At 32.7% G+C, this 12,636-nt stretch overlaps 1 pseudogene; it reads right to left on the bottom strand.

Annotated features, from left to right (window-relative positions):
• Positions 1–7,251: 7,251 nt before the first annotated feature.
• The window catches only part of LOC143241713 (small conductance calcium-activated potassium channel protein-like), a 75,742-nt pseudogene continuing 70,357 nt past the window's right edge, over positions 7,252–12,636 (bottom strand).

Raw genomic sequence — 12,636 nt, 5'->3', positions numbered from 1 at the left:
TAAAACTGTACACAGTATTACATTGTTGAACACAAAACACTTGTAGTGTAACAGATACGATAAAACTTTGCACAGTATTACATTGTTGAACACAAAATACTTGTGGTGTAACAGATACGATAAAACTCTACACAGCATTACATTGTTGAACACAAAACACTCGTGATGTAACAGATACGATAAAACCTTACACAATATTACAATGTTGAACACAAAACACTTGTGGTGTAACAGATACGATAAAACCCTACACAGTATTACATTGTTGAACACAAAACACTTGTGGTGTAACAGACACGATAAAACTTTACACAGTATTACATTGTTGAACACAAAACACTTGTGGTGTAACAGACACGATAAAACTGTACACAGTATTACATTGTTGAACACAAAATACTCGTGGTGTAACAGGTACGATAAAACTGTACACAGTATTACATTGTTGAACACAAAACACTTGTGGTGTAACAGATACGATAAAACTCTACACAGTATTACATTGTTGAACACAAAACACTTGTGGTGTAACAGACACGATAAAACTGTACACAGTATTACATTATTGAACACAAAACACTTGTGGTGTAACAGACACGATAAAACTGTACACAGTATTACATTGTTGAACACAAAACACTTGTGGTGTAACAGATACGATAAAACTGTACAAAGTATTACACTGTTGAACACAAAACAATTGTGGTGTAACAGATACGATAAAACTATACACAGTATTACATTGTTGAACACAAAACACTTGTGGTGTAACAGACACGATAAAACTGTACACAATATTACATTACTGAACACAAAACACTTATGGTGTAACAGATACGATAAAACTGTACACAATATTACATTGTTGAACACAAAACACTTGTGGTGAAACAGACACGATAAAACTCTACACAGTATTACATTGTTGAACACAAAACACTTGTGGTGTAACAGACACGATAAAACCCTACACAGTATTACATTGTTGAACACAAAACACTTGTGGTGTAACAGACACGATAAAACAGTACACAGTATTACATTACTGAACACAAAACACTTGTAGTGTAACAGATACGATAAAACTCTACACAGTATTACATTGTTGAACACAAAACACTTGTGGTGTAACAGACACGATAAAACTGTACACAGTATTACATTATTGAACACAAAACACTTGTGGTGTAACAGACACGATAAAACTGTACACAGTATTACATTGTTGAACACAAAACACTTGTGGTGTAACAGATACGATAAAATTCTACACAGTATTACCTCGTTGAACACAAAATACTCGTGGTGTAACGGAAACGATAAAAGTCTACACAGTATTACATTGTTGAACACAAAACACTTGTGGTGTAACAGACACGATAAAACTGTACACAGTATTACAATGTTGAACACAAAACACTTGTGGTGTAACAGATACGATAAAACTGTACACAGTATTACATTGTTGAACACAAAACACTTGTGGTGTAACAGATACGACAAAACTCTGCACAGTATTACATTTTTGAACACAAAACACTTGTGGTGTAACAGATACGATAAAACTGTACACAGTATTACATTGTTGAACACAAAAAACTTGTGTTGTAACAGACACGATAAAACTGTACACAGTATTACATTGTTGAACACAAAATACTCGTGGTGTAACGGAAACGATAAAACTCTGCACAGTATTACATTGTTGAACACAAAACACTTGTGGTGTAACAGATACGATAAAACTTTGCACAGTATTACATTGTTGAACACAAAATACTTGTGGTGTAACAGATACGATAAAACTCTACACAGCATTACATTGTTGAACACAAAACACTCGTGATGTAACAGATACGATAAAACCTTACACAATATTACAATGTTGAACACAAAACACTTGTGGTGTAACAGATACGATAAAACCCTACACAGTATTACATTGTTGAACACAAAACACTTGTGGTGTAACAGACACGATAAAACTGTACACAATATTACATTACTGAACACAAAACACTTGTGGTGTAACAGACACGATAAAAACTCTACACAGTATTACATTGTTAAACACCAAACACTTGTGGTGTAACAGATACGATAAAACTGTACACAATATTACATTGTTGAACACAAAATACTCGTGGTGTAACAGACACGATAAAACTCTACACAGTATTACATTGTTGAACACAAAACACTTGTAATGTAACAGATACGATAAAACTGTACACAATATTACATTGTTGAACACAAAACACTTGTGGTGTAACAGATACAATAAAACCCTAAACAGTATTACAATGTTGAACACAAAACACTTGTGGTGTAACAGACACGATAAAACTCTACACAGTATTACATTACTGAACACAAAACACTTGTGGTGTAACAGACACGATAAAACTGTACACAATATTACATTACTGAACAAAAAACACTTGTGGTGTAACAGATACGATAAAACTGTACACAATATTACATTGTTGAACACAAAACACTTGTGGTGTAACAGATACGATAAAACCCTACACAGTATTACATTGTTGAACACAAAACACTTGTGGTGTAAGAGACACGATAAAACTCTACACAGTATTACACTACTGAACACTAAACACTTGTGGTGTGACAGACACGATAAAACTGTACACAATATTACATTACTGAACACAAAACACTTGTGGTGTAACAGACACGATAAAACTCTACACAGTATTACATTACTGAACACAAAACACTTTTGGTATAACAGAAACGATAGAACTGTACACAATATTACATTACTGAACACAAAACACTTGTGGTGTAACAGATACAATAAAACCCTAAACAGTATTACAATGTTGAACACAAAACACTTGTGGTGTAACAGACACGATAAAACTCTACACAGTATTACATTACTGAACACAAAACACTTGTGGTGTAACAGACACGATAAAACTGTACACAATATTACATTACTGAACACAAAACACTTGTGGTGTAACAGATACGATAAAACTGTACACAATATTACATTGTTGAACACAAAACACTTGTGGTGTAACAGATACGATAAAACCCTACACAGTATTACATTGTTGAACACAAAACACTTGTGGTGTAAGAGACACGATAAAACTCTATACAGTATTACACTACTGAACACTAAACACTTGTGGTGTGACAGACACGATAAAACTGTACACAATATTACATTATTGAACACAAAACACTTGTGGTGTAACAGACACGATAAAACTCTACACAGTATTACATTACTGAACACAAAACACTTTTGGTATAACAGAAACGATAGAACTGTACACAATATTACATTACTGAACACAAAACACTTGTGGTATAACAGATACGATAAAACTCTACACAGTATTACATTGTTGAACACAAAACACTTGTGGTGTAACAGACACGATAAAACTGTACACAGTAATACATTATTGAACACAAAACACTTGTGGTGTAACAGACACGATAAAACTGTACACAGTATTACAGTGTTGAACACAAAACACTTGTGGTGTAACAGATACCATAAAACTCTACACAGTATTACATTGTTGAACACAAAACACTTGTGGTGTAACAGATACGATAAAACTGTACACGATATTACATTGTTGAACACAAAATACTTGTGGTGTAACAGACACGATAAAACTCTACACAGTATTACATTGTTGAACACAAAACACTTGTGGTGTAACAGACACGATAAAACTCTACACAGTATTACATTGTTGAACACAAAACACTTGTGGTGAAACAGACACGATAAAACTGTACACAGTATTACATTGTTGAACACAAAACACTTGTGGTGTAACAGACACGATAAAACTGTACACAATATTACATTGTTGAACACAAAACACTTGTAGTGTAACAGATACGATAAAACTCTACACAGTATTACATTGTTGAACACAAAACACTTGTGGTGTAACAGACACGATAAAACTCTACACAGTATTACATTGTTGAACACAAAACACTTGTGGTGTAACAGATACGATAAAACTGTACACGATATTACATTGTTGAACACAAAATACTCGTGGTGTAACAGATACCATAAAACTCTACACAGTATTACCTCGATGAACACAAAACACTTGTGGTGCAACACACACGATAAAACTGTACACAATATTACATTGCTGAACACAAAACACTTGTGGTGTAACAGACACGATAAAACCCTACACAGTATTACATTACTGAACACTAAACACTTGTGGTGTAACAGACACGATAAAACTGTACACAATATTACATTACTGAACACAAAACACTTGTGGTGTAACAGACACGATAAAACTCTACACAGTATTACATTGTTGAACACAAAACACTTGTGGTGGAACACACACGATAAAACTGTACACAGTATTACATTGTTGAACACAAAACACTTGTGGTGTAACAGACACGATAAAACTGTACACAGTATTACATTGTTGAACACAAAACACTTGTGGTGTAACAGATACGATAAAACTGTACACGATATTACATTGTTGAACACAAAACACTTGTAGTGTAACAGACACGATAAAACTGTATACAGTATTACATTGTTGAACACAAAACACTTGTGGTGTAACAGACACGATAAAACTGTACACAGTATTACATTGTTGAACACAAAACACTTGTGGTGTAACAGACACGATAAAACTGTATACAATATTACATTACTGAACACAAAACACTTGTGGTGTAACAGACACGGTAAAACTCTACACAGTATTACATTGATGAACACAAAACACTTGTGGTGTAACAGATACGATAAAACTCTACACAATATTACATTGTTGAACACAAAATACTCGTGGTGTAACGGAGACGATAAAACCCTACACAGTATTACATTGTTGAACACAAAATACTCGTGGTGTAACAGACACGATAAAACTCTACACAGTATTACATTGTTGAACACAAAACACTTGTGGTGTAAGAGATACGATAAAACCCTATACAGTATTATATTGTTGAACACAAAACACTTGTGGTGTAACAGACACGATAAAACTGTACACAGTATTACATTGTTGAACACAAAACACTTGTGGTGTAACAGACACGATAAAACTGTACACAGTATTACATTGTTGAACACAAAACACTTGTGGTGTAAGAGATACGATAAAACTCTACACAGTATTACATTATTGAACACAAAACACTTGTGGTGTAACAAACACGATAAAACTGTACACAGTATTACATTGTTGAACACAAAACACTTGTGGTGTAACAGACACAATAAAACTCTACACAGTATTACATTGTTGAACACAAAATACTCGTGGTGTAACAGATACGATAAAACTCTACACAGTATTACATTGTTGAACACAAAACACTTGTGGTGTAACAGATACGATAAAACTCTACACAGTATTACATTGTTGAACACAAAACACTTGTGGTGTAACAGACACGTTAAAACTATATGCTATGTTACATAATTGAACCCAAAACACTCGTGGTGTAACAGATACGTTGAAACTATAACAATGTAACATTATTAAACACAAAATACTCGTGGTGTAACAGATTCATTAAATGTATAGCAATATTACATTGCTGAATACAAAATATTCGTGGTGTAATAGACGCGTTAAAACTATAAATGATATTACATTATTAAACCTCAAACACTCGTGGTCTAACAAATACCTTAAACTATATACAATGTTACATTGTTGTACATAAAAGACTCGTGGTCTAACATATATTATAGCTGTATAGAATATTACAATATTGAATACAAAACACTCGTGGTCTAACAAATAAGTTAAACTATGTACAATGTTACATTGTTGTACATAAAAGACTCGTGGTGTAACAGATATATTATAACTGTATAAAATATTACATTATCAAATAAAGCTGTATTATTTATTCGGTTTCTTTCTTTGTTTTCGCTGCTGGTGGAAGAAAGACATGGTTTGATTGTGAACAGTCGTGCGTGAGTGATGAAGGTTGTTTGAAAAATTATGAAGATAACCTCACGACATGAGCGTTTTCTACCCAGATTAAGGATTATTAGAATTCTGGTTTAAATATTGTAGTGACGTAACACATACGTCAACAAAGAGAAAACAACATATTTGTCAAAGTTTTAAGGTATTTCTCAAATTCTTCTTTAAATATCCTAAGTAACTTAACATTATAACAGACTAGTCTCGGGTTCGAATATGTTTACAAGAGGGCATTTTACTCACTAACAAAATTAATTGACGCTAAAGGTATATCAGGTTTGTATTTATTGCAGAGGGACGAATATATATTCAATGTTTATTGAGCTCATTTCTCGTGAGTTACTACGAGATTAGGTGAATTTAGGTGTGGTACTGTAGAACAATGAAAGAATTACTTTTATCTTATTACACTAACACTTCAGATCAAAATATTCTGATGAACGAGAACATGTCTCAACGAAACACAGAAAGGATATCATGTAACACAAACATGACATCACAAAACATAACAGTGTGTCTTCGTTAATTATAACCATATAATTGTCGAAAATTCGTAAAAGTCTACGTTCTGTTTTTCCATAGTACTAGTTTAACATTAATTATTTGTAACTGTGAATTGAACTAGGTTTATCTTATTAAGATATATATATTCAATATATATAGTGTTGTTAACTAGGTTAACATTAATTATTTGTAACTGTCAATTGAACTAGGTTTATCTTACTAAGATTAAAAGACTAACTCAGTCGTGTGGTTATTATTTGTTAGACAAACCTATTGAAAATACATCTCCTAAACAATCATACATAGATGGCAGCACATTTAAACAGTGTTTTTGAAAGTGTTAAAAAACATTCCTGGAAAACGCGCTTCCCCGCGAGAAACAAACGAGTAAAATACCTTTTAAAGTTCTATAAGACACCGTGTTTCGATGTTTACTAACTACCTCACCCATAACAATATTGCTTAAACGTGAAGAGAGAAACTACACTGAAAACATAAAATTAGGATAGATTTCACGTTGACCATTATTTTGGTCATACCAGTTTGCTGCTGGATTGTAGAAACATACAACGGATTTTAGCTTTCTAGTTCAGAGTGAGGTGAGCTGTGAGTGGGTAGTCAAAATTTATCAAATCTTTTTATTAAAGGCTTAATGTTTTCATGTTCGGTCTTCAAGTATCCTTAGAGAGAAACACCAGTCACCTGAAGACTGAAAGGACACATTTAATTGCTCGTGGAATCAGCTTTAGGCATAAGAGGGGTAGCCGTACCCTCTGATATTCTGACCAGTCGTTACATCTACTGGAGACCAATCGGGGTACATAACACCCAGATGAGTGAACTGACTATCTCCCCCTTGTCTCCCAGCATTCAGATCGTCACTCAAGTGTTGGACCAAGGACTGGGTTATGATAATAGGGAGGTTTCGGATCTGTTCCTGAATGTTTCCTATTTCCTCCACTAGTGTCGCTACTTGCTTCTCCATGGTTTCCTGGCGTTGGTTCATATCAGAGACAATCTCGTACACTGTATTCTGGACCTGAATAAAATAAGTAAAAAATTTAGTAAATACACTTAGAGACTTATGAAACTATTAGTGCTAATGCATAATTTGTGTTAGTGCTCAATTAGTGCCAGTGCCCAATAAGTGTTAGTGCCCAATTAGTGTTAGTGCTCAATTCGTGCGAGAAACACATGAATAAGTGCTGATGTAAATTTCGAAAGCATGACAAAGTTGTTATAGCATGTTTTTTTTGTGTCGATCAAACCATACACTTCTATTACGGAGAAATAAAGAACTATTTATGAGATAGTTTACGTCATTAATAAAGCCACTGGCGTGTATTACTCAATATTTAGTTACGAACCAAAAGAGTAAACTCTCCAACAGAAGATTCAAACAACACGATAAATTTAAAGTTTACTGACATCTAAACAGACGAGGGAACTTTAATCTAACACTTTCTTAATGGTTAACAAGGAGCTCTTGAAAAATGTAACAAGGATGTGGTGGAAGCTGAGTGCAAACAGAACTTGTTTATAACTAGAAGACCTTACTTGTGGGTGATCGTTTTCTGGTAAGCTCTGACCATCCTTTCCAACCTTTAGGTGCGAGAATTATCTCAGATTTTTACTACCCTACAACAAATCTAGTGAGTACATCTACTGATAAATTGAAGTGAAAACAGAATGCGAAATAAATAAACTAGAAATGTGAAGTGACTTAACTATGAAACAATAAAATTAGTTAATAAAACAAGTAAAAGATATGCATGCACTGATGTCTGATACAGTCCCATAATGCTTCAACTTTGTAAGAGTACAACTTTGAGAAGTTAACACACTACATAGAACACATATATTTATATAAGTGGTGAAATTGATCATAAAAACAACAAAAGAAAAATCAAAACATTTTTATTCTAATAAAAAACACAATATACTATTGGTATAGTTTACTAAAGTAAAAAATCCGCTACACCCTGTAGTGATGTTATGACTGTACTGTAGTGTATTTTACAACAATGATGTTCTTACTGTTCTCTGGTGCATTTTACAACAATGATGTTCTTACTGTTCTCTGGTGTATTTTACTACAGTGATGTTCTTACTGTTGTCTGGTGTATATTACTACAATAATGTTCTTACTGTTCTCTGGTGTATTTTACTACAATGATGTTCTTACTGTTGTCTGGTGTACATTACTACAATGATGTTCTTACTGTTATCTGGTGTATTTTACTACAATGATGTTCTTACTGTTGTCTGGTGTATATTACTACAATGATGTTCTTACTGTTCTTTGGTGTATTTTACTACAATGATGTTCTTACTGTTCTCTGGTGTATTTTACTACAATGATGTTCTTACTGTTGTCTGGTGTATATTACTACAATGATGTTCTTACTGTTGTCTCGTGTATATTACTACAATGATGTTCTCACTGTTCTCTGGTGTATTTTACTACAATGATGTTCTTACTGTTCTCTGGTGTATTTTACTACAATGATGTTCTTACTGTTCTCTGGTGTATATTACTACAATGATATTCTTACTGTTCTCTGGTGTATATTACTACAATGATATTCTTACTGTTCTTTGGTGTATATTACTACAATGATGTTCTTACTGTTGCGTGGTGTATATTACTACAATGATGTTCCTACTATTCTCTGGTGTATATTACTACAATGATATTCTTACTGTTGTCTGGTGTATATTACTACAATGATATTCTTACTGTTGTCTGGTGTATATTACTACAATGATGTTCTAACTGTTCTCTGGTGTATTTTACTACAATGATATTCTTACTGTGGTCTGGTGTATTTTACTACAATGATGTTCTAACTGTTCTCTGGTGTATTTTACTACAATGATATTCCTACTGTTGTCTGCTGTATATTACTACAATGATGTTCTTACTATTCTCTGGTGTATTTTACTACAATAATGTTCTTACTATTCTCTAGTGTATATTACTACAATGATGTTCTTTCTATTGTCTGGTGTATTTTACTACAATGATGTTCTTACTATTGTCTGGTGTATTTTACTACAATGATGTTCTTACTATTGTCTGGTGTATTTTACTACAATGATATTCTTAGTGTTCTCTGGTGTATATTACTACAATGATGTTCTTTCTATTGTCTGGTGTATTTTACTACAATGATGTTCTTACTATTGTCTGGTGTATTTTACTACAATGATGTTCTTACTGTTCTCTGGTGTATTTTATGACAATGATATTCTTACTGTTCTCTGGTGTATTTTACGACAGTGATATTCTTACTGTTGTCTGGTGTATATTACTACAATGATATTCTTACTGTTTTCTGGTGTATTTTACAACAGTGATATTCTTACTGTTGTCTCGTGTATATTACTACAATGATGTTCTTACTATTCTCTGCTGTATATTACTACAATGATGTTCTTACTATTCTCTGGTGTATATTACTACAATGATGTTCTTACTATTCTCTGGTGTATATTACTACAATGATATTCTTACGGTTGTCTGGTGTATATTACTACAATGATATTCTTACTATTCTCTGGTGTATATTACTACAATGATGTTCTTACTATTCTCTGGTGTATAATACTACAATGATGTTCTTTCTGTTCTCTTGTGTATTTTACTACAATGATATTCTTACTGTTGCCTGGTGTATTTTACTACAATGATGTTCTTACTGTTGTCTGGTGTATTTTACTGCAATGATGTTCTTACTGTTGTCTGGTGTATTTTACTACAATGATGTTCTTACTGTTCTCTGGTGTATTTTACTACAATGATATTTTTACTGTTCTCTGGTGTATTTTCTACAATGATATTCTTACTGTTGTCTGGTGTATATTACCACAATGATGTTTTTACTATTCTCTGGTGTATATTACTACAATGATATTCTTACTGTTGTCTGGTGTATTTTACTACAATGATATTCTTACTGTTCTCTGGTGTATATTACTACAATGATGTTTTACTGTTCTTTGGTGTATATTACTACAATAATGTTCTTACTGTTGCGTGGTGTATATTACTACAATGATGTTCCTACTATTCTCTGATGTATATTACTACAATGATATTCTTACTGTTGTCTGGTGTATATTACTACAATGATGTTCTTACTGTTTTCTGGTGTATTTTACTACAATGATATTCTTCTGTTGTATGGTGTATATTACTACAATAATGTTCTTTCTGTTCTCTTGTGTATTTTACTACAATGATATTCTTACTGTTGCCTGGTGTATTTTACTACAATGATGTTCTTACTGTTGTCTGGTGTATTTTACTGCAATGATGTTCTTACTGTTGTCTGGTGTATTTTACTACAATGATGTTCTTACTGTTGTCTGGTGTATTTTACTACAATGATATTCTTACTGTTCTCTGGTGTATTTCTACAATGATATTCTTACTGTTCTCTGGTGTATTTTACGACAGTGATATTCTTACTGTTGTCTGGTGTATATTACTACAATGATATTCTTACTGTTGTCTGGTGTATTTTACTACAGTGATATTCTTACTGTTGTCTCGTGTATATTACTACAATGATGTTCTTACTATTCTCTGCTGTAAATTACTACAATGATGTTCTTACTATTCTCTGGTGTATATTACTACAATGATGTTCTTACTATTCTCTGGTGTATATTACTGCAATGATGTTCTTACTATTCTCTGGTGTATAATACTACAATGATGTTCTTTCTGTTCTCTTGTGTATTCTACTACAATGATGTTCTTACTGTTGCCTGGTGTATTTTACTACAATGATGTTCTTACTGTTGTCTGGTGTATTTTACTGCAATGATGTTCTTACTGTTGTCTGGTGTATTTTACTACAATGATGTTCTTACTGTTGTCTGGTGTATTTTACTACAATGATATTCTTACTGTTCTCTGGTGTATTTTCTACAATGATATTCTTACTGTTGTTTGGTGTATATTACCACAATGATGTTTTTACTATTCTCTGGTGTATATTACTACAATGATATTCTTACTGTTGTCTATAGTATTTTACTACAATGATATTCTTACTGTTGTCTGGTGTATATTATTACAATGATGTTCTTACTGTTTTCTGGTGTATTTTACTACAATGATATTCTTACTGTTGTCTGGTGTATATTACTACAATGATGTTCTTACTATTCTCTGGTGTATAATACTACAATGATGTTCTTTCTGTTGTCTGGTGTATTTTACTACAATGATGTTCTTTCTGTTCTCTTGTGTATTTTACTACAATGATATTCTTACTGTTGCCTGGTGTATTTTACTACAATGATGTTCTTACTGTTGTCTGGTGTATTTTACTGCAATGATGTTCTTACTGTTGTCTGGTGTATTTTACTACAATGATATTCTTACTGTTCTCTGGTGTATTTCTACAATGATATTCTTACTGTTGTCTGGTGTATATTACCACAATGATGTTTTTACTATTCTCTGGTGTATATTACTACAATGATATTCTTACTGTTGTCTGGTGTATATTACTACAATGATATTCTTACTGTTCTCTGGTGTATTTTACTGCAATGATGTTCTTACTGTTGTCTGGTGTATTTTACTACAATGATATTCTTACTGTTGTCTGGTGTATATTACTACAATGATATTCTTACTGTTCTCTGGTGTATATTACTACAATGATGTTTTACTGTTCTTTGGTGTATATTACTACAATAATGTTCTTACTGTTGCGTGGTGTATATTACTACAATGATGTTCCTACTATTCTCTGATGTATATTACTACAATGATATTCTTACTGTTGTCTGGTGTATATTACTACAATGATGTTCTTACTGTTTTCTGGTGTATTTTACTACAATGATGTTCTTACTGTTCTCTGGTGTATTTTACGACAATGATATTCTTACTGTTGTCTGGTGTATATTACTACAATGATATTCATACTGTTGTCTGGTGTATTTTACTACAGTGATATTCTTGCTGTTGTCTGGTGTATATTACTACAATGATGTTCTTACTATTCTCTGCTGTATATTACTACAATGATGTTCTTACTATTCTCTGGTGTATATTACTACAATGATGTTCTTTCTGTTCTCTTGTGTATTTTACTACAATGATGTT

The sequence above is a fragment of the Tachypleus tridentatus genome, unplaced genomic scaffold (assembly GCF_004210375.1).
Source record: "Tachypleus tridentatus isolate NWPU-2018 unplaced genomic scaffold, ASM421037v1 Hic_cluster_1, whole genome shotgun sequence".
Classification (NCBI taxonomy): Eukaryota; Metazoa; Arthropoda; class Merostomata; order Xiphosura; family Limulidae; genus Tachypleus; species Tachypleus tridentatus.
Note: the sequence above shows the minus strand (reverse complement) of the source record. Positions and strands in the feature narration are given on the sequence as shown.